General features: G+C 40.7%; 1 protein-coding gene and 1 long non-coding RNA gene across 7 annotated transcripts in view; both read left to right on the forward strand.

The window, feature by feature from the left end:
- The window catches only part of PACRG (parkin coregulated), a 494,910-nt gene that overhangs the window by 220,889 nt on the left and 246,092 nt on the right, over positions 1–27,929 (forward strand). The window lies entirely within an intron of this gene.
- LOC125633987 (uncharacterized) lies at positions 5,489–9,845 on the forward strand. Its single transcript, XR_007355760.2, has 2 exons — positions 5,489–8,329; positions 9,259–9,845. It is a non-coding gene; the product is annotated as an uncharacterized LOC125633987 (long non-coding RNA).

Raw genomic sequence — 27,929 nt, forward strand, 5'->3', positions numbered from 1 at the left:
CTTTATCAGTGATAATTTTATGTTTTCTTCCAGGCCATTGATAAAAATGTTAAATAGTGTAGAGCCAAAAACCAGTCCCTTAGGGACCCCACTAGAAACACATTTGCATCACGATGATTCCGCCTTTGCAATTATATTTTGAGACATATCAGTCAGCCAGCCTTTAATCCATTAATGTGCGCCATGTTAATTTTATATCGGTCTAGTTTTTTTACTCAAAATGTAGTACCAAGTCAAACACCTTATAGAAATCTAAGTATATTACATAAACACTAGAACCTTTATCAACAAAACTTGTAATCACATAATAAAAACCAAGTTAATTTGACAACATATGTTTTCCGTAAAACCATGTTGATTTACATTAATTATATTACCTTCCCTTAAATCTTTATTAATCAAGTTCCATATCAGCTGCTCCATTATTTTGCTCAGGTTCGCTGTCAGACTGACAGGCCTATAATTACCTGGGTCATCCCGCTTCCACTTTTTTTATATTGGCATGACATTAGCTTTGTTCCAATCTTCTGGAACTTCCCCTGTGTTCTAAGACTTATTGAAAGTTAACTTTAATGATCCAGTGAGCTCTTCAGGCAGCTCTTTTAAAATGCTTGGATCCAAGTTGCTGGTCCTGGTTTTAAAAATGTCTGACTTTTTAGCATCTGCTATTTAACATCCTCATGAGTTACTATTGGAATAGAAAGAGTGTTATCATCATCATATGATATTACTACATCATATGTTTTTTCCCCAAATACAGAACAGAAATATTTATTGAACACTTCGACCTTTTCTGCATTATCATTGATAATTTTACCATTTCCATCTAGTAATGAACCAGTGCTTTTTAGGAATCTAGTAAAGTGTTCTTAAACAATTCCCAATTATCATCCACAATTTTTGATTAAATTCTTCCACTCTTCTGATTTGGCTCATAATTGTTTTCAGCTTTGTGAAACTGATCATTTCAAAGCACCAAGTTTATATATTATTGGTGTGGGCTTTATTTTGTTTGCACATTATAAATATAATCAAGTCATGATCACTTGTGCCTAAGATCCCATTAATTTTTAGTTCTGTGATCAGTTCCTCTTTATCAAGATGAGTTGTAATATAGAATTCTCTCATGTTGTATGCAACACATTTTGAGTGCAGTCCACACGTGTTCAGGTCAGATCCGACAACATGACTACTGCCTAGTACATGATTAGGCATGGAGGAGCAAGGTTCTCTTCACTCTTCAAGGAGGCAGTCCAGCTCTGGAACTAGTGCATACAGCATCAGGTCACACTTTTGGCAGCTCATATTCTAGGAATAATGAACTCCCTAGCAGGCAGCACTAGCATACATTTATTTCCATATGGATCATCAGTGGGAACTCCACCCACTGACAGTGCAATAAATCTTTCACCAGTGGGGTCTCCCATCCTGCCACCCCCACTGAACAGAATGATTCTGTGATTGAGTGGGAATGCTATGCCATAGGTTGGGCTGTTAAGCAATTTAAGCAAGAGATCCCATAACATAGCTTTGGTTAGACCTAACGTACATATAGAGCTTGTACATTACAGCATCTTCTATTACTTTATGAAACCTAAGACTGTAATTCATTTGTGTGTATGTTTACCTGCTTTAACCCTGTAAAGAACTCTCATTTCCTGCTCTTAGTTAATAAATCTTTAGTTAGTGTATTACAGGGTTGGCTACGAGCGTTGTCTTTGGTGTGTGACCTGGGGTAAGTGATTGGGCCTTTGGAACTGGAAGTAACCTGCATATTGTTATGATTTTTGATGCGAGGAACCATCTAACACAAAGGCAGGCTTGCCTGGGTGGCAAGATAGATCAGAGTACCAAGGGGACTGTCTGTGATTCCATGTTAAGGCTATTACAGTATTCGAGGAATTCACACTTGATAGGGCAAATTCAGTTATAGAACACACAACAATTTGGAGTTTGTAACAGTCTGCCCTGATGTTGGCAGCCATGTTTGTGAGCCACTCCAGACAGCTAGACAAACTCCTCTTGTTAGAAATGTCAGGCCTGTCTATCAGATCATTAAGGTACATTTGGCATCCATCAATGCCTTCCATTCTCCTGTGCTAAAGCTTCTCAGTCTTTACCCATCCCACTACAGTAAAGTTCCTGAATGGTATCATAAGGACATTCCCTCTGATTTCTTAATCAGTTCCTACCTGGGATCAGAACCTTGTCCTCTTTGCACTTGTGAGACCACCATTTGAGCCACTGGCTACTGTTCCCTTCTGTAATTCTTTATGATGGTGGCCTTCTTTATGGCAATTACCTCTGCTAGGCGGGTGGGGGAACTTGGGGCTCTTACGGTGGACCCTCTGCACACAGTTTTTCACAGAGACAAAAAATGTATTTCAGACTTCATCCCTTATAGTGCCTTCTGAATTCCATCGCAACCAAATAATTCACCTTCTGGTGTTTTATCCGTAGCCTCACTGTAACTTGGAAGATAAAAGGCTCCATTCTTTGGGTGTACGTAGCTCTCTAGCATTCTAATTGCACAGGGAAAAGCCCTTTTGAAAGTCTCTGAGACTATTCATCTTCCTCTCCAAATGAAAGGAGATGCAATCTCTTACCAGTGAATCTCTAAATGGATTTTGGGTTACGTCGTCCTTTCTATGACATCATGGAAGCCTGGCCTTCACAGGTTGTCAGGGCTTACTCAACCAGAACTCAAGCTGCGTTGGGGTCTTCTCTGCAAGGGGTTTCTCTCTCACATCTGCAGAGCTACAGGGTGGGGATCCATTCACACCTTCACTGGACACTATGCTATGGTTCAAGCTTCTTCTAGGGATGCTTCCATCAGCTTAGTGATCCTTTGATTTGTGGTGCCGAACACTTCTTCACACCTTCCTCCTAAACAAGCACTGCTTGGGAGTCACCCACAGTGAATACCCATAGGAACCAGCATTCTAAGAAGAAAGGAAGGTTACTTACCTTATAGTAACTGGAGTTCTTTGAGATGGATGCTCCTTATTCATGACCCTCCCTCTTTCCCCTCTCCTTAGGTCCTCACAGGATTTGCAGTAGAGCAGCAACTAGAGAGGCAGTTGGTCTGTGCTGCCCTTTCTGCCCTTGGTTTTGAGCACAATGAGGTGTAGGGCACACGTGAGGACTATTCTTCACTGCTACTGAAGAATTTCTGCTCCCAGGTGCACAGCCTGCATATGCATCCACAGTGAAAACCCATGGGGACCACACATCTCAAAGACCTCCGGTTACTACCAGGCAAGTAATCTTCCTTTTCCTTTTTTACCACAATAACTAGTCCTTTCTTCTTGAGACTCATTGTCTCTCTACATATTTTGTCTGTGATCTCCTCTGCTCATATTATTTCAAAAGTCACCTTTATTCCCAAACCTATTTCTTGTTCCCTGTCATGGGGTTCTCCCTGTTTGTGGCTTGGTCCTCTGGTCAGGTCACTGTAGTTTTTCCCTTCTAGGGTATCAACGTCTCTCTGGACTGGCTGTCCAGGTATTAGTCCTGGAAGTCTTCCAATTCCAGTCTATGCCCTCCTCAGTCGTTGGTAGGGAACTCAGGACCACCCACTATTCCATGCTGACACCCAAAGACACTTCAATCAACAGCCAAGATTTGCTGCATCCCAAAACTTTGCTACTTTTTCCCTGGGCTGTCTCCTATTCCACTTCTGTCAGGCTTTTTTCTCCAACACCCTTCTAGGTAACCATTCTTTTAGGGTCAGGATCCCAGGACTTCTGCTCCTTTTCTCAGTTTCTTCCTTTTCCCTCTCTAAGCCTAGAGAGTGCAGGCATCCACACAGCAGCCCCTTCTGGCCTTACTTCCTGGCCTTATACCAGCTGCACTTGCTCCTTCCCAGCTGAGCCCCATCCTCAATTACTGCTTGTCTGTCAAGCCTAGCTCTCCCTCAGGTGTGGCCTATCAGGTTAACCCCTTCTGAGCCACATTAACCCTTTCCAGACTAGAGTGGGGTGAACACCACATCACATTCCTCGGTCTCTCACTGTCTGTCCAATGTCACGTTTCCAAATTTCTCTGACATCTTCTCTTGGTTATCCTGCTGCCATTCCAAACTCACTTTGAAAATAGAATAAAATGTATTTATTTTCCCAGTGTCTTTTCAGTTCCTTTCTTTTCTTTTTCTTTTGACTACTTCACTATCCTTCACCTTTCCCAGCCTCAACAACAATAATGGCATCTTCTTGCTCCATCTGCCCCATTATTGAAGCCCTTGCTATATATTTTAACTAATACTACTTCCTTTTTAATATCACCCTAATTTATCCTCTCATCACAATTCCAGCAACTATAACTCTTATCCACACTTTGCCAACTTCTTGGCTTGTTGCCTTCTCTTTAACCTCCCTGCAACTTCCATCTTCCAACATATTCAAAATGCCACTGCTAAAGTCATCTTCCTCTCATGCTGTTCTGACCACATCATTCCTACTGTATGAATACTTTCACTGGCTTCTTACCATATAAAATGTTGTCTCTGTTCTCATTTCCCCTTTACTTCCCAAAATCTCTCTCCTCACTAATGCATTTATCTCCTCCCACTATTTTTTGTCTTCACCCATTCTGCCTCCTGTGCTTACAACTATCTTCCTCACTTGTGTGTTCAAATTCTACCTCTGTTTCTCACTCCACCTTCAAATTACTCCTTAAAACCCCTTTCATTAAGAAAAATGTGTTCTCAGCACTAATCATAATACCCTCTTTGTTCTTTATCCTGTTTTGTGTTACTTAGATTGTTGTGTTCAGGATTGGGAATGTGTCTCAATCTGTTCATAGGATAAATTTACAGCAATTTATAAGTAATTATTATTTATTATTAGTGGAGTAGTGGGGATACTCATAGTTAAGGATGCTGTAATGGCTTCATTAAGACTCTGTTTTCAGTCACACTATTTTTCCAAAGACTCCTGGAGCCAAAATTATCCACGTTTCTGCCCAAGGGTGATTTCTTTTAAGTTCAAGACAAAGTAATTCAACCATTTTTGAGTATGAGGGAAGTGAAAAATACGTTACCAATTATTTTTAAAAAGAAAGAAAAAGGTAAACTTTCTTTTTAAATAGTACAATACCATATTTTTCATCTTAATAACAATAAAAATGGTAACCTCTTCAAAAATTTAAATATACAGACATTTTCTCGCCATTCTTAATGCTATGTAGCTGGAGGTCAGTGAAGACTTGTAGACCAGCTGATAATTTACTGCTCCAATATGACTGTTCTTCTACTTTTTGCTATAATCTGTAGTTTTAGACCTTTTACATTCTTGATTTTTTTACCTTTTGGGTTACTTTCAGTGTCTTTCCATATAATTTATTTTTCATGGCCAAGATTTCACAGATCATAAGTACAGTGTCCAAGAAGGAAAAAGAAAGTATGCTTTTTGTCAGTAGTTGATGCCTCTAACTAAGAAAAAAGAGGAGTCGTTAAGTTCAATATCTATCATGAGGGGGGAAACTATGATTTCGAATTCTCACCTTGTTCTCCACATCCCCAACTATATTTCAGCACATAATTGTCTTTCATTAATGTACTAGTTAAGACATCAAGGTCTGAATATCTCTAGTTGAGTAACTCTCCTACTGCTTCCTGCATTCTGCCACTAACTGATTCAATTTTTAAGTCAAAAGAAGATAGAGAGTTTAACACAGAATGTAGATACTTCTGAAGTAAGTCCAAGCTTTTAGATGAATCAATTAGAAATTCCAGGAAGACTGAGTAAAAGCTTGGACCATCTATAAAAAGTTAAAATAAGTGCATAATCCTTGGTTTAAGAGGTATGGGAGCCAAAAAAATTAATCTTGCAGTTAGCCAAACTGGTTTTGGCATCTTACTTCCGAATTGTACAATGCCACACACCAATAAAAATGTTAAAAACTGAGAAAAGAGTGGCAAAATTCCAGTAAAACAAAGAAAAATGTTAACTTAAATTAAGTTATATGTTCTGACCACCATGACGCACACTTGAGCATCAATTGTTCTTTGTCAAGCTAGAGGTACCAAAAATACCATTTCAAAGAAAGAGTTTTTATAGTGTAGCTCTGTGCTGAGCAAACTGCTGAATATCTCTCTCTAGAGGCTGTGTTTATATTAAAAAAACAACAGTAAAATAGACAAATTATTCTGAAAGCAATTATGATTGAATATATACTGTGTTAACACATATTACTATTATTATTTTGTCTCATCCTTAATATCTCCTATAATCTTGTAACTTTCTTTTTTAAAGTGCTATGTTTTATTGTAGCATCATAATACAATTGTATTTAAATTTCTTAGCTTTTTTTTTATTACAAGTCCAGGTTAGGGGCATTGAAATCATATTCAAGTTAAAAAGAAGTAAGGATTTTGTGTTGTGTTTTGTACTTTCCACCCAGAAAGTGTTTTGAACTTGTTAACCGGTGTAAATTTTGGTTATCTAGAAAATGTTCACCTTGTTCCATATGCTTTCTGTCCATGCTCTAGATGTAACATGGCTCAATTTTAGAAAAATGGGGCTAAATTCTGCTGACTTAAGGGGAAAAGCTCAGTGGCAGAAAACAAATTGTGCACCAAATTATCTAGCCTGAGTATGTGATGACTTGATGCATAAGACGGGAGGAGGAGGGGACTCATTCCTACTTTGGAAATGGGAGATCATGAACTACAAGGGATGGGGGCATGGAACTCATACAAATCAGCTCAAATCAGCTCGAATAGTCCTCCATTGATCCTTAGCTGCTCTCCCCCTACTGCAGCTACAGAGGCTATAATCACTAAAGTGACCCCTGGACAACTTCTGTCAGGGAGAAGGCAAAGTATAGACTCTTGTACCTGGTGAGAGGGTTCAGGGGGATCTCATAGGGGTTTTCTGCTATCCTCTGCACTATCACATACACACACTCTTGCCAGAAGAGGATTTTTTGGTGATAGGTGCCATCTCCATACTCCTGACATTTGTTTTAGAGCTCTTATCAGTTAAGGACACTTCGTAAGTCACACAACCCATTCAGTCTCTTTCCAGCTGTCAGCCAAGGAGGACCTTGCCCTACAACTCCATAATATAGGCCTGATTCTCCCACTGAAGGTTACTGAAGTCAATGGGAGTTGTTCATATCCTGTCAGGGAGAATCTGGACTGCAGCATCTTTAAGGTGTTGCCTTTCCTGAGATCATTCCCCAGCTGCTAACTACCATATACAGACCAAGGCATTCAAATGTTCATAGCTGCCAACTATGAATAATAATTACTGTCACACTGTCTGGAGTGGCTCATGACCGAGAATGCCTATCTCAGGGAAGACTGTCAAAAGCAGGGCAGACACCCCAAATTGGTGGTATGGTCTATAATTAAATTTTATCAACCCAGTACCAAATGTGAACTCCCAAAGTACTTAGCTAATCGTGTAATGGAGGTACAGACAGTGCTCTTAGCCCTGGTCTACACTACAGGGTTAGGTCGAATTTAGCTGTGTTAGGTCGATTTTGTACTGAATGCATCTACACAAGCAACCCCGTTCCGTCGACCTAAAGGGCTCTTAACATCGACTTCTATACTCCTCCCTGGCGAGGGGAGTAGCACTAAAATCGACCTTGCTGGGTCGAATTTGGGACAGTGCAGACACAAATTGACGTTATTGGCCTCCAGAAGCTATCCCAGAGTGCTCCAATATGACTGCTCTGGACAGCACTTTCAACTCTGATGCACTAGCCAGGTACACTGGAAAAGCCCCAGGAAATTTTGAATTTCATTTCCTGTGTGGTCAGCATTGCGAGCTCAGCAGCACAGGTAACCATGCAGTTCCCCCAGAATCGCAAATGAGCTCCAGCATGGAGCGAACGGGAGACACTGGATCTGATTGCTGTATGGGGAGAAGAATCTGTTCAGGCAGAACTCCAATCAAAAATAAGAAATGCTAATATATGTGCCAAAATCGCACAGGGCATGATAGACAGAGGCTACAACAGGGACACACAGCAGTGCCGCGTGAAAGTCAAGGAGCTCAAGCAAGCCTACCAAAAGACAAAGGAGGCAAACAGTCGCTCTGGGTCAGAGCCCCATACATGCTGCTTCTATGATCAGCTGCATGGCATTCTAGGAGGGACCCTTCCACTACCCCACCACTGTCCGTGGAAGGGTAGTGGGGGAGTCTCACACAACATGGAGGAGGATTTTGTGGATGAGAAAGAGGAGGAGGAGGAGAATGCGCAGCAGGTAAGCGGTGAATCCATTCTCCCTGGCAGCCAGGACCTTTTCATCACCCTCCCAAGCCAACACCCTCCCAAGGCGGGATCCCCGACCCTGGAGGCTGAGAAGGCACCTCTGGTGAGTGCATATTTGTAACTACACTACAGGGTTTAAAAGCAATAGTGTTTAATGTTTGATTTGTCCTGAAGACTTGGGATACATTCGCAGCAAGTACAGCTACTGGAAAAGTGTGTTAACGTGTCTGAGGATGGAGAGGGAATCCTCCAGGGACATCTCCATGAAGCTCTCCTGGAGATACTCTGAAAGCCTTTGCAGAAGGTTTCTGGGGAGGGCTGCCTTATTTCGTCCTCCATGGTAGGACACTTTACCACGCCAAGCCTAGTAGCAAGTCGTCTGGAATCATTGCAGCACAAAGCATGGCAGCGAATGGTCCTGGTTTTGGTCACATTCAAGCAACATTCGGTCTATATCTTTCTCTGTTAGCCTCAAGAGAGTGATATCATTCATGGTCACATGGTTGAAATAGGGGAATTTTTGTAAGGGAACAGTAAAAGGACCCCATTCAAGCTGGGCTGTTTGCACTTGGCTAAAAGGGATCATCCCTGAAAATAGCCATGTGGTGGGGGGAGAGGTGAAGGGATCATCCCAAATAGCCACGCAGAGGGGTGGGGGAAGGTGTGTGCTGCACATCCACCTAAAAACCGCAGTCCATCCTTTTAAATGGCAAACCCAACCAGCATTGCTTGCTATGGGAAAGTAGGGCACTGCAGCTTGAAAACATTCCCACATGATATGAAGGCATTAGAAGCCAAACACGTGTACCCTTTGGCTTACCATGCCTGCCTAGAAACCATATTCTGTTGCCCAGCCATGTGTGATGTGTCGCCATACTGGCAGGTGCTCAATATAAAAGGCAAAATGTGGCCTTGTACCTAAAGCACATATTCTTTCTGCTGTGAATTGCTTGATTCACTGTGAAAGAGTCTCCTTTTTGTTCTCAAAAATGTATGATCTTAACTTTTACTCTTACTTTTTATCCCCTGCAGGTGCAAATGTTTCTATGCTCCCCTATCATCTCTGTCCCTGAGGTTATCGCAGATTAGAAGGCAAAAAAAAAATGGACTCGCGATGACATGTTTTCCGAACTCGTGCAGTCCTCCCGCACTGTTAGGGCACAGCTGAATGCATGGAGGCATTCAGTGGCAGAGTCCAGGAAAGCATTAAGTGAGCGTGATGAGAAGAGGCAGGATGCAATGCTGAGGCTAATGAGGGAGCAAACGGACATGCTCAGGCGTCTCGTGGAGCTGCAGGAAAGCCAACAAGGCCACCACTGCATCCACTGTACAACAGCCTGCCCTCCTGCCCAAGTTCCATGTCCTCCTCACCCAGATGCCCAAGAACGCGGGGGTGGGTGGGGTAGGGGAGGCTCTGGGCACCCAGCCACTCCACTCCAGAGGATGGCTCAAGCAACAGAAGGCTGCCATTCAAACAGCTTTGATTTGTAGTGTGGCTACAATAAGCAATGTGCCCTTGTCCTTCCCTTCTCCCCTCCTCCCCCACCACACCTGGGCTACCTTATCAGTTATCTCCTTTTTTTCAATTAATAAAGAAAGAATGCATGGTTTCAAAACAATACTGACTTTATTTCCTTTGCCAGCTGTGATCAAAGTGGGGAGGGTGGTTGACTTACAGGGAATTAAAATCAACAAAGGGGGTGGGTTTGCATTAAGGAGAAACACACACAACTGTCACACTGTAGCCTGGCCAGTCATGAAACTGGTTTTCAAAGCCTCTCTGATGCGCAGTGTGCCTACCTGTGCTCTTCTAATCTGCCAGGTGTCTGGCTGTTCAAAATTGGCAGCCAGGTGATTTGCCTCAAACTCCCACTCCACCATAAACATCTCCCCCTTACTCTCACAGATATTATGGAGCACACAGCAAGTAGTAATAACAATGGGAATATTGGTTGAGCTGAGGTCTAACCTAGTCAGCAAACAGCGCCAGCTTGCTTTTAAACATCCAAAGGCACATTCTACCACCATTCTACACTTGCTCAGCCTATAGTTGAACTGCTCCTTACCACTGTCCAGGCTTCATGAGCCATGGGAGCAAGGGGTAGGCTGGATCTCCAAGGATAACTATTGGCATTTCAGCATTTCTGGTCTGGGAAGTAAGTCCCTTCTTGCAGCTGCTCAAACTGCCCGGAGTTCCTAAAGATGCGAGCGTCATGCACCTTTCCTGGCCATCCCACGTTGATGTCAGTGAAATGTCCCTTGTGATCCACCAATGCTTGCAGCACCATTGAGAAGTACCCCTTGTGGTTTATGTGCCAGTTGGCAAGGTGGTCCGGTGCCAAGATAGGGATATGTGTTCCGTGTATTGCCCCACCACAGTTAGGGAAACCCATAGCAGCAAAGCCATCCACTATGACCTGTACATTTCCCAGAGTCACTACCCTTGATAGCAGAACGTCAGTGATTGCATTGGCTACATGAATCACAGCAGTCCCCACAGTAGATTTGCCCACTCCAAATTGATTCCCGACTGACTGGTAGCAGTTAGGTGTTGCAAGCTTCCACAGGGCTAAGAGACTTGATTCTCAACTGTCAGGGTAGCTCTCATCTTGGTATTCCTGCGCTTCAGGGTGGGGAAAAGCAACTCACAGAGTTCCAGGAAAGTGGCCTTATGCATGCGAAAGTTTCGCAGCCACTGGGACTCATCCCATACCTACAAGACTATGCGGTCCCACCAGTCTGTGCTTGTTTGCTGGGCCCAGAATCGGCATTCCACTGTATCAACCAGCCCCACTGATGACATGTACCCAAAACCACCCGCAATAATGTTTTTGCCCCATCAGGCACTGGGAGCTTAACCCAGAATTCTAATGGGCAGCGGAGACTGTGGGAACTGTGGGATAGCTTCCCACAGTGCACTGTTCCATGAGTCGATGCTAGCCATGGTAGTGAGGACGCACTCTGCCAACTTAATGCGCTTAGTGGGGACATACACAATGGACTGTATAAAATCAATTTCTAGAAACTGCAGAAAAACCTGAGTGTCTCTGGATTAAGTTTAGAAGTGTGAGCAACAAGAGTGATGTAGTGGTGGGAGTCTGCTATAGACCACTGGACCAGGGGGATGAGGTAGATGAGGCTTTCTTCCGGCAGCTCACGGAAGCTACTAGATCGCATGCCCTGATTCTCATGGGTGACTTTAATTTTCCTGATATCTGCTGGGAGAGCAATACAGCAGTGCATAGACAATCCAGGAAGTTTTTGGAAAGCGTAGGGGACAATTTCCTGGCGCAAGTGCTAGAGGAGCCAACTAGGGGGGGGCGCTTTTCTTGACCTGCTGCTCACAAACCGGGTAGAATTAGTGGGGGAAGCAAAAGTGGATGGGAATCTGGGAGGCAGTGACCATGAGTTGGTTGAGTTCAGGATCCTGACCCAGGGAAGAAAGGTAAGCAGCAGGATACGGACCCTGGACTTCAGGAAAGCAGACTTCGACTCCCTCAGGGAACGGATGGCCAGGATCCCCTGCGGGACTAACATGAAGGGGAAAGGAGTCCAGGAGAGCTGGCTGTATTTCAAGGAATCCCTGTTGAGGTTACAGGGACAAACCATCCCGATGAGTCGAAAGAATAGTAAATATGGCAGGCGACCAGCTTGGCTTAATGGTGAAATCCTAGCGGATCTTAAACGTAAAAAAGAAGCTTACAAGAAGTGGAAGGTTGGACATATGACCAGGGAAGAGTATAAAAATATTGCTCGGGCATGTAGGAATGATATCAGGAGGGCCAAATCGCACCTGGAGCTGCAGCTAGCAAGAGATGTCAAGAGTAACAAGAAGGGTTTCTTCAGGTATGTTGGCAACAAGAAGAAAGCCAAGGAGAGTGTGGGCCCCTTACTGAATGAGGGAGGCAACCTAGTGACAGAGGATGTGGAAAAAGCTAATGTACTCAATGCTTTTTTTGCCTCTGTGTTCACGAACAAGGTCAGCTCCCAGACTGCTGTGCTGGGCATCACAAAATGGGGAAGAGATGGCCAGCCCTCTGTGGAGATAGAGGTGGTTAGGGACTATTTAGAAAAGCTGGATGTGCACAAGTCCATGGGGCCGGACGAGTTGCATCCGAGAGTGCTGAAGGAATTGGCGGCTGTGATTGCAGAGCCATTGGCCATTATCTTTGAAAACTCGTGGCGAATGGGGGAAGTCCCGGATGACTGGAAAAAGGCTAATGTAGTGCCAATCTTTAAAAAAGGGAAGAAGGAGGATCCTGGGAACTACAGGCCAGTCAGCCTCACCTCAGTCCCTGGAAAAATCATGGAGCAGGTCCTCAAAGAATCAATCCTGAAGCACTTGCATGAGAAGAAAGTGATCAGGAACAGCCAGCATGGATTCACCAAGGGAAGGTCATGCCTGACTAATCTAATCGCCTTCTATGATGAGATTACTGGTTCTGTGGATGAAGGGAAAGCAGTGGATGTATTGTTTCTTGACTTTAGCAAAGCTTTTGACATGGTCTCCCACAGTATTCTTGTCAGCAAGTTAAGGAAGTATGGGCTGGATGAATGCACTATAAGGTGGGTAGAAAACTGGCTAGATTGTCGGGCTCAACGGGTAGTGATCAATGGCTCCATGTCTAGTTGGCAGCCGGTGTCAAGTGGAGTGCCCCAGGGGTCGGTCCTGGGGCCGGTTTTGTTCAATATCTTCATAAATGATCTGGAGGATGGTGTGGATTGCACTCTCAGCAAATTTGCGGATGATACTAAACTGGGAGGAGTGGTAGATACGCTGGAGGGGAGGGATAGGATACAGAAGGACCTAGACAAATTGGAGGATTGGGCCAAAAGAAATCTGATGAGGTTCAATAAGGATAAGTGCAGGGTCCTGCACTTAGGACGGAAGAATCCAATGCACCGCTACAGACTAGGGGCTGAATGGCTAGGCAGCAGTTCTGCGGAAAAGGACCTAGGGGTGACAGTGGACGAGAAGCTGGATATGAGTCAGCAGTGTGCCCTTGTTGCCAAGAAGGCCAATGGCATTTTGGGATGTATAAGTAGGGGCATAGCGAGCAGATCGAGGGACGTGATCGGTCCCCTCTATTCGACATTGGTGAGGCCTCATCTGGAGTACTGTGTCCAGTTTTGGGCCCCACACTACAAGAAGGATGTGGATAAATTGGAGAGAGTCCAGCGAAGGGCAACAAAAATGATTTGGGGTCTAGAACACATGACTTATGAGGAGAGGCTGAGGGAGCTGGGATTGTTTAGTCTGCGGAAGAGAAGAATGAGGGGGGATTTGATAGCTGCTTTCAACTACCTGAAAGGGGGTTCCAAAGAGGATGGCTCTAGACTGTTCTCAATGGTAGCAGATGACAGAACGAGGAGTTATGGTCTCAAGTTGCAGTGGGGGAGGTTTAGATTGGATATTAGGAAAAACTTTTTCACTAAAAGGGTGGTGAAACACTGGAATGCGTTACCTAGGGAGGTGGTAGAATCTCCTTCCTTAGAGGTTTTTAAGGTCAGGCTTGACAAAGCCCTGGCTGGGATGATTTAACTGGGAATTGGTCCTGCTTCGAGCAGGGGGTTGGACTAGATGACCTTCTGGGGTCCCTTCCAACCCTGATATTCTATGATTCTATGATTCTATGAAAAACGACTTCTATAAAATCGACCTAATTTCATATTGTAGACACCCCCTCAAACATTCAAGACTATCTTACCACCCAGGCAAGCTGGACTATGTGATAAATGGTCACTTTCACCAAAGATCACAAATATTCCAGGTTCCTCCTAGGCCCAAGAGACCAGTCACTCACCCAGGTCGAGTTGCATCCTAGATGTCACACCAAACACAATGCTAGTAGCCAATTCTATAGTAAACTAGCTAAAGGTTTATTAGCTAAGACAAATAAATGACAGTTATTGAGAGTTTAAAGCAGGTTAAGTACATATATAGGTGAGTCACAGTCTTTAATTCCAAATGGTAGCAGAGATGTAGTAATCTGCCAGTTCCCCAAAAAGTTGCTGAAGGCTACTCAGAATAACTCTGGGGATCTCCGTCTTCTTGTTCAGTTATTCTGCCCTGTTAGAATCCAAACAGTCCAGATATGAAGATTTTTTCCCCTTGTGTCCATCCTCACAGCTTTTCACAGAAAACAAGATGACAGGGGAGAAGCACTGTGTCCCTGACCAAGGAGGACTGGGGAGCACCCAGCAGTGAGTGAACCTTACTAGCTGACTGTAAGGACTTTGTGGGGCTAGGCTCCTGTGCTCCTCTGCCCAGAGGGACCTGAGGCTGCAGCAGGATGCAACACTGCAAAAGGTCCACAAAGGGATGCTACTCTAGGCAAGCCACCAGAGATTATTTGGACAATAGGGGCCATGCCCCAAACTCAAGGGACATAGTCCAGGGCAGCAGACTTAGACTTTCTGCTGTGAGGACCCTGCTCGTATTGATTCCCCAGGGCCTGGGGTAGGACCTGGTGGAGAGGGAGGGCATCCCTTAACACACTTCCTTAAGGGCTGAGGCCAGAAGATTCCTGGCCAAAGGCCAGGAACCAGGCACCTGTGCCAGTCAGTCAGAGAAGCAAGGGGCCGGAAGTCAGGTGTGCTAACTGCTAGGTTGCCCAGCATTCCATACACCCTATCACATTCAAAAAGTGTAAACCAACACCTAGTGGCTGCTTATAGTGATGGGTTGAATGTAGTATGGGAAATTTGTTCTCATTTGTTCTAGACTTACTGTAAGTTTAAGTCAATGTCTTCTGTAATCTATTTCAAAGATTCTAAATTAAACTGAACATTTAATGCCTGTACCCTGTGTGTTTACTTTTTATTTTGAAGTATTATATATTAACACCTTATATTAGCAATATTGTTAGATCTTTCTATGGTTATTTTAGGAACATGTCAAGGAGATCAAACATGAGATCAAATTTTCATCAAATATGTGCCAAGAAGCTAATATGGACTATTTTATAACTACCAGAATAGATCACCACAGAGTCCTATATGCATATGTACTAGCATCCTTCTTACCAGTAATTGAATGCTTTGATAGGTATTACTATGACATCTATAGGGGAAGGTACTACAACCAAAAGATTTCAATACTATAATACTTTATAAACTTTTGCTGTCTAAATGTATTGTAGAATACATTATAACACTTTATTAACAATTGAGCTGTGTGTGTGGGGGGGGGGGTAATTGAACCTGTTTCAGAAGTTATCATTGCCTCTTGTATGTTCATAGCCATATAAATAAATTATATAATTTAAGGTATAAACCTTGGTTTCTGTGGAGGAAGGCCTTTGGAAAGAATAAAGAGTTTGGCTTTAAGGTTTGGAATCTTCCTATAGGGGACAGAGACAGAGATTAGTAAGCATGTTATAAATGCCCAAGGATAAATGTAAGAGAGGCAGGCTGTGAGTCTGAAGCGACAATCCTTGAATTAGATAGGCGAAGAGAACAAATGCTGAAATGTAAGATCTAAATACTATCGATTATTTATTTATTTATTTATTTCTAATGTGTTGTGTCCATGATGGTCTCTGAGCTGTACAAAGATTAAAATAAAGACAGTCCCTGCCCCGAAGATCGTATGTGTAACACAATCTAAAAAAGACACACATGCTAAAAAATGAACTAGCAAACCAGAGCAAACGGTAGTCTTGAACCTTACTTTTTTCCTCATATATGATTGTATCTTCTCCTTCTGTGTCCCCATTTGTTCTCTCCCCTCTGCTTCTATTCCATGCTCCACTTCATTTGCTCTGGAATCACCTCCGTGCACCACTGTTGTGCCTCACGACCATACACCCTCTCCTTCTGCCTTCCTCAGATCCATCCTAAATTTCAAGATGAGGGAGCCCATCTTTCAATCGGTACATATTTTTTAAAAGTACTGCTAGATTTTATCATTAACATATAATTTATTGTATTTCACAAAAATGATTCTTTTAAACTTCACTGCTTCCAGGAGTTGATTAACTCCCTGATCAGTGCTGAACATAATTTTGGCTTTACATGTTGATAACTTTTGTTTTTTGGATGCTAAAGTAACTCTGAAGAACCATTGGTATTATAGACTGAAAAGCTATATCCAGATGTATCCGGAACACAAGTGGAAATGCAAGGTGCCAGTGTTGAGATCAGTTAATTCTCTCTAGTATTCCATTCCGAAGAAGAGTTACTACCAGAGCATGTTTAATAAAGTTCCGTGACTCTTGGAGCATCTCTAGTATGTATTCATGATCAGGATACCCGTTCTATGTGGGTGAGATATGGTTAGATATACATTACACAGTAAAGTATCAGAGGGGTAGCCGTGTTAGTCTGGATCTGTAAAAGCGGCAAAGAGTCCTGTGGCACCTTATAGACTAACAGACATATTGGAGCATAAGCTTTCGTGGGTGAATACCCACTTCATCAGATGCATGTAGTGGAAATTTCCAGAGGCAGGTATAAATATGCAAGCAAGAATCAGGCTAGGGATAACAAGGTTAGTTCAATCAGCTCACCATCAGCTCAGGATTAAACAAAGACTGTGAATGGCTAGCCATTGTGGAGAGGTCATGGGGTCAAAATTAAGTGAGCAGTGCTCAGAATACCACTCACTTAATTTTTGTGCAGCCTCTCCATTATGACAGAGGGACTTTGGGGCCACTGAGTGGGCAGTGGGGGCCAATGCTGCTCCTCCTTGCTTCTGCTAGTGGTTCACACTGTATGTAGCATGCATAAAGCTGCAGGCGCCACTTTGTGTGCTCAACACTGTCTTAGTCCTAAAGCATCTGTAGACTTTGATTGAGATCTAGAGAATTATTTAACAGCTTCTAAATGTTAGAGGTGGCGTGGCTGATCTTGCTCATTCAGACCAGATCAGATGGTTTTGAGGTGGAGCTTTTAATTTTGTAGGTTGTTGTAGTGCTACAACTTTTATGCTGAAAGTATTTCCTGAGTAGATATGCGAGCAAATTCTAATCCTAATAATGTTTATTAAAATGCATAACTGTATAGTGTTATTGTCCAGAACCTTGCTCACGGTATAAATGTGGTCTAGTCACGTATGCCTGATGAATAAAACTCTCCTGACCTTTAGATGAGACACAGGGCAGCCTGAAGGATTCAAAAGAGATTAAATTGCAGTATTGCAATTTAATTGCCTGAATCTAGAACTTCTGGCTGTTGATGGCCAAGGACTTAACATGTTTAGGAGGCACTTTTTTACTTTTCTAGATTTACTCTTTAATGCCAATGTCTAATGAGCATAAAATATACATTCTTGAAGGAGGATCAAGCCTAATGGGCAAGTTGTTGGTAACTTACAAGCTCTGAGAGGCTAGCTCACCAAGTTTATAATAACTTGAGACATAAATCAGTAATCTCCATCACTAATTCCAAGCAGGATGAATGAATATTGTGGGATGCTTAATTATTTCCTGACTTTCATTAATAAAATAGTTACTCCTCCTATGATATGTAATTGTGCTCTGAAATATAGCAGAAATGGAAATGCAAAAGGAAGACAATATTTCATACAGATATTACATCTCTGATATAAATCACTAATTTTCCAGCAATAACAATAAGCCTTAAAATATAAATATTACAAATTAAATATTTTAATACCAGTTGTGCCTGCAATGATAAATTGTATCTTTTAGATTAAATGGATACTATCATCTCCACTGTTTTATAGATTAGCTGGGGGTGGCAGGGGGGTGTGCTGATGCATAATGTGATTAATGTACAGAAACTAATGTGAAGCAGTGAGTTTTTACACACAAAAAATACCTGAAACAAACCCAAAAAACCAAGAAAATGAAAAGTTAAACTACTTACCACTGCTTATTGTCTGTTCTTCCATGCATAAGGAAACTCCTTACCATTTCTACAACTACTGTATACTATAGGCCATATACCACAACCTTAGCTCTGCCCCCATTTTACCTTTCCACACACATCCTTTTACTCGATTATTCTTTCCTAACACTAATAGTTGTGGATGTTTGGTATAGTCGTTTGTTGTGTTGAAAGAGGGTGGTTTGTTAAAGGGTTTGTGTGCAGAAAGATGGTTAAAGGAGGTGATGGACGGATGGCAAGAGAGGACTAGGTCCGGGCATTCAAGATGCAGGATGATCTGGGCTTGGACAAGAGTTTTATTATGGACAGAGAGCAAAGATTGCATCTTGAAGATGTTGAGGAAGAAGCAGCTAGTAGTAGACAGAGCCTAGATGTATGGGTCAAATAAAAGGCGAAATCAAAGAGAAAAGCTGAAATTATTAATTTGAGCAACAGGAAAGATGGTGGTGGTGCTCTCCATTGAGATATAGAAAGTGTATGAAGGGGAGGACATCAGGGGAAAGATCAAGAGCTCAGTTTTCCCCATGTTAGGTTTTAGTTGATGGCTTGACATCCACAAGGAGATGGTCAGAACGACAGCTTATTGCTGGATGGTGAGTTTATAACAGAAATAAATCAGTTAATAATTTTCCCTCCCACCACGAACACCCCTTTTCCTCTCCTTTCTTCCCAAATAGGCTTATTGGAAATTTGACACTCATAAGCTTCTCTATTTTCTTCTGTTCTTCTATCCATCTCTTCTTTTAACCTTGCCCTATTTATAAATTCATTTGCAAGCCCTGTTAGTTAAAATGACTTTTAAAAATGGCTGATCCAAATGTTTTGATGGCATACAGAACTACTCCATAAAAATACAACTGGACTGACACATCTACTTATCCAAATTGTATAAGAGGTGAAAAATAGTTTGCTGAACACAAAAACATACAGTCAGGCAGACAGCTCATGTTTAAGAGAAATATATTGCAAGTAGATCTGTGGCTTGCTAACTCTGGTCTCTAAACAATAACTTAAACTTTGAGAAGAAAATGAAAATTTGAAAACAGATGGCTTTCAAAAACTATTCAAAAATCCTTTGGACTAATGGGGCATTGTGTCCCTTTTACATGATAGTGGAGTAGATTCCAGTGAAGATCACATGTATGCAAATTATACTTTCTAGATAACCCACATCTGTAAATTAGTTTAAGATGAAAGAGGCTACATATAAGCAATGCTCCATTTTCAGATAGCAAGATCAAAGATGGCTGTAGCAAAGAGTCTGTCAGGCATGTGCTTGAGAGGGCATGTTAACAAAATTGAATCAGATGTACAAGAAGCAAAAATAATCTGTAAATGAATGCCTTTTATTGTGTTTTCAACTTTATATATCTCTAGGGTGAACAGATAGCAAGGGTGAAAAATCAGGACGGGGGGGTGGGGTAATAGGCACCTATATAAGACAAAGCCCCAAATATCGAGACTGTCCCTATAAAATCGGGACATCTGGTCACCCTATATATCTCCTGAAAGCCAATGGAAAGTAATAATCTATATTGGTGGAATGAAAAGTTGAGCTATACAAGTTAAAAAAAGTTTGCATCTGATTCAGCTCATACAGCTAATGTTAAAATGTAGCAACCAATCTCTATTTGAATTTATTACCTCTGTAGATAAACTGTGTGTGAGAGAGTCTAAATGAAATTCAGAAAGCTAAAACAGGGCCCTTTCCAGAACTCAGTTGGCAGGCAGCTGAAACATGAAGCATGAATTTTTTCATTAAAAATAATGCTTTCATTTTCTCTATCATAATATGCACATTTGAAAGGGTAACTAATGTGTGTTTTTTATTATTTTTACATTTATCTAGTAACAACCTGGTAAGTTAAGTCCCAAAGCTTCATTACTTAGAAATATCAAATCTCTAAGAGTCCTACTTTGACTTTTATAAATTATGTATGTGTATTTTTCTCCTGATGAGCTACAGTGTGACAAAATGGGTATGTTTGCTACATATCTTATTAAACAGGGCCAGATTCTGCCACCCTTACTCATATTGAGTGGTACTTTATTACATGAATAGGCTCATTCATTTCAGTGGGTCTATTTGTAAAGGAAGGCATTACTCAATATGGAAGGAGTTCTCCTATGCCAATTGTGCATTCAAATTCTGATTTCAAATGCAGGCCTAGACATTCTCTTTCTTGGTAGGATATAGGTTGCAGTGCAAATCCTAATATGTTTTGTATACTTTGAACTGCTTTTTGCTGGGAAGATGCAATTGGAAGCACTGCTATAAAGACCCATTGTGTAACCTGGAGAAATACTATGGTTCTGTAGCTAACAAATACTGAGTGGAATCCCCACTTTTCTACATAAAGCTCATTTTTCATACCATGACTGGCTTTTTTGTAGTTTACTTCTCCCTGAAGCTGTATTGTTGCTTGTTGCTAGCAACTAACTGCTGATGTTATAAATAACTTAGATTGTGTGACTGGGGTGAGGGTTAACTGAAAGAAACTAATGCAATTCTATTTGACAACTATATACTGTTTGTGTAACTATCTAAAAGTATGCCAACTATTTATTTATTTTGCATTATGAATCGAAGAGGAAATATGCAAAAAATTAGACTTGAAATATTTCCTTACCTAGAACATTGTTTCTTTGTTAGATTCATCATCCAAACTGTAGCATTTCTTGTGTACCACAAATATGAAGCATAGGAACTGCCAGCCTAGATCAGATCCAAGGTCCATCCTGTCCTGTCCTGTCTCCAACCGTGGCCAACACCATATGTTACAGAGAAAGGTTAAGGAAACCCCCCAGTATGCAAATGTGGAATAATCTCCCTCCCCCAACCCCATAAAACTCTCATCCTCACATCTAATAGAGACTGATTTAAACTCTGAAGCATAAGGATTTATCCCAAACTTCCAAAATTTTCTTTCTGTTTTTTTTTTTAATCAGAACTGACGACTGTAGCTCTGGATATTCTTGTTGTTCATATAAATATCCAAATCCCTTTTTGAATATTCCTAAATTCATGGCCTCAACAATCCTGTGGCAATTAGTTCTGCAGTCTAATTATGTGTGGTGTGAACAAGAAGTTACTTTTTTAGTTTTGAATTTCCTAACTTTTAATTTCACTGAGTGCCCCCTGGTTCCTTTGAGACAATAAAAGCAGAAGCTCTCAATTTACCTTCTCCATACCATTCATTATTGTATATACTTTTAGTATGCCTCCTCTTACTCATTTCCTGTCTAGACTAAAAATAATCCTAATCTTTTCAATCTGTCTTCATATGAGTTTTTCCATACCCCAATCATAATAATCCTTGTTACCTGTACCCTTTTTAATTCTACGATGTCTTTTTGAGAGGAGGTGACAAGTATTGCACGTAGTATTCCTGATGAGTCTGTACCATTGATTTATATAATGGCATTATGATATTTTCTGTAGTCTCCATTCCACTCCTTATGCATTTTAACATTTAGTTCGCTTATTTGACTACAACTGCACACTGAGAATTGGTCTTTATTGAACTGTACACAATGATGCCCAGTTCCATTTCCTGAATTGATAATGATAAGTTCGCACTGTGCAATGTGTATGAGTAGTTCAGCTTTTTCCCTCCAATGTTCATTACTTTGCATTTGTCAACACTCAGTTTCATCTGCAATTGTGTTGACCTTTCACTATCCCGCTAAAGTTCCTCAGAGTCTTCGCTGGACTTGGCAATCCTAAATAACTGTTTCATTTTGCCATCTCATTGCAAACTCTCTTTTCCAGATTATTAATAAATACTAAATAGCACCAGTCTTAGTATGGAACCTTAGGCACCCCACTGTTAACCTTTTCTTATTATGAAATTTGACCATTTATTCTTATTCTTTGTTCTTCTTTTAGCCAGTTTTACACTTCATGAATTATATGCTGCCCTCATAAGGTATATAAGAACCTACCTATAATCTCCTATATTTAATAACTATTTTTAAAAAATTGAATGAGGATCAATTATTAACGTTTAGCTATGTCAATTTGCAGCATGTTTTGGGCTTGATCTATGAACATCTTTTTAGGAGAGGAATGGGCTCTTTTTGACAGTGATGCAAAAGGCTACTGGAACCTGAGACATGTAGAGTATCAAGGCTGCAGTATCTAAACATGTTTCTATTTGCAAGTCTGCAAAGTAGTTTATTTAAAACAACCAAAAACACTTCTTATGAGAGGTTTGCATTTTACACATAATGCCTGTCTTACATAACATTTTTCTAGCTTTACAAAAATAGGAATTTTGCTGTAACTACAAATTCTGTTCAAGTTATACTTTTGAATAGAAAAAAACGGGTGAATATCAAAAACATGTCCTAGAATTTGATTTCCTTCCAATTAGACTACAGTTTTTTTGTACTTTGTATGAAGCATGGGTATTTGAAAATACATAAGTTTTTAAATGTGCCAGTCAGTAAAAATAGAAATCTGTTACATCAAACTATTGTCAGTTGCTACTTCAGGCAATAAAAAAGTGATTTATAACTTGTTAACTTATATTTCATGGATATCCTTTTTGTAATAATGTGTGCAGATCATTGTTTACTGTCTAAATCAGCCTTGTCAGAGGAAAGCTCTTTAGTGATTTTTTAAAGTCAAAATAAACTGGTACATTCTGCTGTGTTTGTGAATGGCTGATTTCTTTCTTATAGTTGCATATGAAATAAGAATAACAGAGCATCACTACTTAGGCTGATTTAGGCTTTTTATGAAAATTTTATATTGGGCTCGCAGCCACTAATTATGTCAGTATCTACCAAATATTCTGATAGGGTCTTCTATTCTAATTATTTCCTATTTAAGAGTTACTTCTAAATTATTTGAGTATGTGCTTACATGCTTCAATATCAAAATATTGAACTCAACCTTATCTGTGATATGCTACTGGTTTAATATAGTTTAAGTGTCTGTTACTACAGGTTTAATATAGTCTGTTTAAGTGTCTGTGTATTTGTTTGAGAGTAAAACTGCATCAATAAACAACTTAACAGGAGCATGGAACTTTATGACCCAAAATAAAACATATAAAACCTATTAAGGAAACCTGAGTACATGTTTGAAAATGGCAGACATTTGAGAAGGAAATTACTTGGCGCTATTGCACAGATAACCAGCTAAATTAGAAGATTAAAATGTATATTACTTAGAGGAAGAATTGTCAAACTCCCAATATGAGATATTCAATAGAAAACAAAGATTAAATTACTTTTCTTGAAATATAAATGAATAGTATATCTTATTACCCTATCCAGTTATAAATTACTATCTTTCCAATTTTCTGACCCTTATAAGCCTCTTCCACTTTAGTGCAAACTGTGATATTTATCTGTGTTATTTGTCTGCACAAAGTAATAGGGCCAAATTCATAGGTCTTTACTCATTTAAAATTCTCACTTAAGTCAGTAAAACTAATCTGAATAAATACCTCGGGATTTTCTTCACAGCAAACTGTTACACTACATACAGAAGACAGAAGGAATGTGTACAACATCAAAGAGATGAAAGGAGATGCACATTGCTAAAAATGGCTTAAATGTTAGCATTGTCAATAGGGAAGAAGACACTTTCTCACCTCTGAAAACATATTCACTGGGGCGAAAAAACTTAGCTGCAGAAGTAGTCAGGACTAGGACCTCCTCAGCCACAAAAGAAGAAAGCTCCCATTTTGTCTTTTACCTTTGACGCCATTTGTCTCATCACCAATCTTCTATGTCAAGGAAAAACATGAAATGAAAACTTAGTCCCACTGAAGTCAATGGGAATTTTGCCTTTAACTAACGTGGGGTCAGGATCTCACCCATGTTGTGGAGGTAATCTCCATCCTATACAGTTGGTACGGCATGATGAGGGAGCACTTTGAACCATCTTAATATTTCCTTATTTTTCTGGCAGCATTGTAAAGAATGAGATTATGATAAGGGAACTTCCTTCTCCCGTGAACATAAGGTTGGATGTGTCAATATAAATTCTCTTTCTGACACAAGTAGAAAAGGACACTTTGTAAGATAATTCCTTAATGAGGCAAAGTACCAAATGGAGTAAAATGTGATATCAAGAAAATAATTTTATCAGTACAATAATAGATGTTAAAAAAGACTGATTAATATATTCTTTCCTTTAAAACCTTTGTGAGTAAGATGGAAGCAGTAATTGGTAAAGAAGATTTGAAATCACAAAAGAGTTGTAGAGCTGCTGCTGAGGAAACAGCTGGGGCAGTTTTCCTAGGCCTGGGATGTAGGGGTGGGGGCTATGACTGGTATAACTGCATCTGTTGCCCTATGCTTTTGTAGTACAGTCTGTCACTATGCAGCCTCGTAAAGGCTGAGTTCTGGTGGAGGCACTGTGTGACATCATCACACAATATGAGAAGCCTGATCTGCTGACCTGCTTGACACAGGTGGATCTGGTAATAATGGGGAAAAAATAGGTGGGGAAAATAGATGAGGGGAGAATAAAAATGAGGGCGAGGATTACGGAGAAGAGAGGAAAATACAGATTGGTTAGAGGGAGTAGAAAGAAGAGAAGAAGGAGGCAGCAAGAAGAAACTAAAAACATGCCCAGAAAAATGGGGCCGAGGGGCAGAGAGAAGAGGAGAAACAGAAAATGGGGACATTTAAAACATGAGGGGGAGTAGTGACAAGGAATGGGGAATGAAAAATACTGTGGGACGGCAGAAACAGATGAAGGGGTGAGCCATCAAGGAGTAAGAATGAAGAAGCTGGTGTGGGGCTCTATGAAAAGGAGTCATACGGATCACCTGGGTTCTTGTCTCAGGCCTGTAAATCCTGTACTGAAGTACTTAATATGCTGGATACTGGCATAAGAATAAGAAATATAGATATATATTCTTTTTAAAGGAATATTTTGTTTCCATTATAAGCTATCCTGTTTTTTCCTTTCAGTGAAATGTCAGTGTGTATTTGTTGTACAATGTTAGGGTTATAGCTCGTTACTCCTAACATTAGATTGTTCAGTGAAGCAAATGCCTTTACAAGTTGTCAATGCATACATTAAATTCCCTCCACTTTCCCAAGTGAAATGCACAAAAATCTTGTTTGAATTATGCTTAATTACTTTTATTATTTGAATACTTGTTGCTTCTATTTTTATTTCATGAAATATAGTTTCAAAAGTATATTTGCTAATTTGAGTATATGCTATCCTTAGAATACTGTCTTTGTAAAAGCAAGTAGGTCAGTTGTTCAGATTAGTTGTATGTAATTCTTCAAACTATAATAGGTTCAGACCTGTCTAATCTGTAGATACCTTTGTGTCTGTAATTTATACACTATAAATGCAATCCTGTCCTTTTTAGAACTTCTAAATTGGCCTACATACCTGACATTCACTTGGGTAGCCTGGAGTTATATTACATGCATGAATCAACAAGCTTTCCAAGCCTATACCTGTACCATAGGTATGCACCTAAAGTTTTTTTCCTTCTTAATGAATTTTAAACTGTCCTTGCCTCTACTGCTTACCATCTACTGCTGCAGTTTTGACACAGACAAGCCATGCATTGACTCCAGTGTCAGTTTTGCTGCAAGAAACATGCAGAATCTTTGAGGTCCTTTGAGAGCAGCTTCAAAGTTTGAGCTAGGATTTTTATTTCAGTATGATGCTTTTATATTAATACTACAGGGAACAGATTGGGAAGTCAAGAGACAGGGTTAATAAAATAATAAAAAGAAATATTTAGATTAATTCCAGTGTCATTTGAATAGCTTTGTATATCTAGCATTCTTTACTAAAAAGTTATCTTAAATTTTGGAGAGAGACCTTTTTACCAGACACAGATTTTGTCTTCTCACTGAGCTTTCATAGCACTATTGTAAGTATAGATAAGATAAATTTATCTTTAAAGAAATGGAGAGACAGGGCAGAGGACTGTTGTGAGTTCAGCATCATTAGGGGTCTGTGTGAAAGAAATCTTTATTTACTGAAATCTAATGATACTGGTTTCAGAGTAACAGCCGTGTTAGTCTGTATTCGCAAAAAGAAAAGGAGGACTTGTGGCACCTTAGAGACTAACCAATTTATTTGAGCATAAGCTTTCGTGAGCTACAGCTCACATCCGATGAAGTGAGCTGTAGCTCATGAAAGCTTATGCTCAAATAAATTGGGGGAAATGTGGGAAATGTGCATAAGCTACTAAAGCGGCCTGAGGAATTGGTTCCTGTCACAGGAGGTTGGACCTTGGGGTCCCACTGCCAAGAAGGGGGGTCAAACCCAGGATCTCTGGATCTGAGTGAACCAGAGTTAGGAGCAGCTACCAGACAGTACCCAAACCCAGGGAGCTTAGCAGCTGGTGGGCTTCAAAGGTTTGGGTCTGGTTATTGCAGCCTGATAACCATCCAGACAGGGGGACTCAGCTAAGGCTGTAATGGGGGGGGAAGCAGGAATTTGAATCTATTTCAGACTCCCTGAAGTTATCCGGCAGTCAGTGCCTGATGTGGCGTGGTTTGTAGGAGTATTTTAGAAACTGAACTGTCTGAGGGAAAAGCAGGCCAACCCGTAAGAATCAGAAGCCATGGATTTCTAACTGTCAATCTGGAGAAAGAAATAAAAAACATAAATTTCAATTTGTTACCTTCTTTATGTACAGTAAAATATTGAATAGCTGCTCATTAAATGAGCACCATCCACCTGGTATACTGAATGAGGCAGGGGACCTGTGGAAAAAATAGCATATGGTTGTATAATTAAAAATGCACAAGCAACCTTAATTCTGACATGCCCTAATTATTGAGTACTTGACTTTGCAACCTTAATGTTCTTTTAATGTTGGGGTTTTTTTAATTTTATAATATTTAATTTTGAAGACTGACTATAAGAATCTTAGTTACCTATGCATCTTAAATTGCATACTCTTTTTTTCATTTTTTAAGCAGTGGGGGGAAAATGTTTATAACTTGACATGATATATCATTTTGTGGTTGAGCCTGATAAAACTGATTGATTTTAATAAGACATTATAATGTTCCATCATTACTTGCTGTGGCAATACAGCAAAGAGAAAAATATGTAGTGACTAGCAGTCCTTGGTATAGCATCAAGAAATTACTTTATTGTTTGATACATCTGTTGCTTAAAAGTTATGTGATGGAATTTTTACCATTATTGATAAAACAATGCTCCTGTGATTTGCTCAGGACATGCAGAGGAGTGAACACAGACACAGACATGGAAAGTGGAAAGAGAGCAACTTCATTAAGTGGAAGAGAGCAACTTCATTAAATTTTCATTTTAATGGGAAAGAGTTACTTGGGTCCAGTACAGTATAAAATGGACTCCATGCCAAATAACAAGTATTCAGGATTGGCCCCCTTCAGCCTGAGCTTCCAGGATGTTGTGAGAATGGATAAGAAAACCAAGCCCACCAGACACTTTGTCACTCTTGCCTCGAGGAAAATTTCCTTCCTGGTTTCAAAAAGTGGTGATCTGAATGGCCAGACCCACAGCATCTTGGAAATGCAGTTCAAATTATACCTTAATTACAGAGCAGGGAGGGAAGGGCAGCAGCCACAGCAGAATGGTTGCTGCCATGTCTTAAGGGTTTCATATATAGCAAGGAGAAGGGAAGATGGTCTGAGAGACCATCTTCTCTTCCCTTTCCCCCTCACTGCCTAGTCAATGAGCACAGGGTGAGTCAGAGAAAACCCTTCTCCTCCCTTACCTCCACCACCTCCTCAAAACATGATCTCCACATGTGCCGTAGGCAAGGGCAAGGAGGAAGACTACAAAGCAGTTGAGCCTGCCTCTCCTTTTTCTTCCCTCCTCCTCTCAGGACCCCACATGGTCCAATCAAATATCCCCA

This window comes from Caretta caretta, chromosome 3 (assembly GCF_965140235.1).
Source record: "Caretta caretta isolate rCarCar2 chromosome 3, rCarCar1.hap1, whole genome shotgun sequence".
NCBI lineage: Eukaryota > Metazoa > Chordata > Testudines > Cheloniidae > Caretta > Caretta caretta.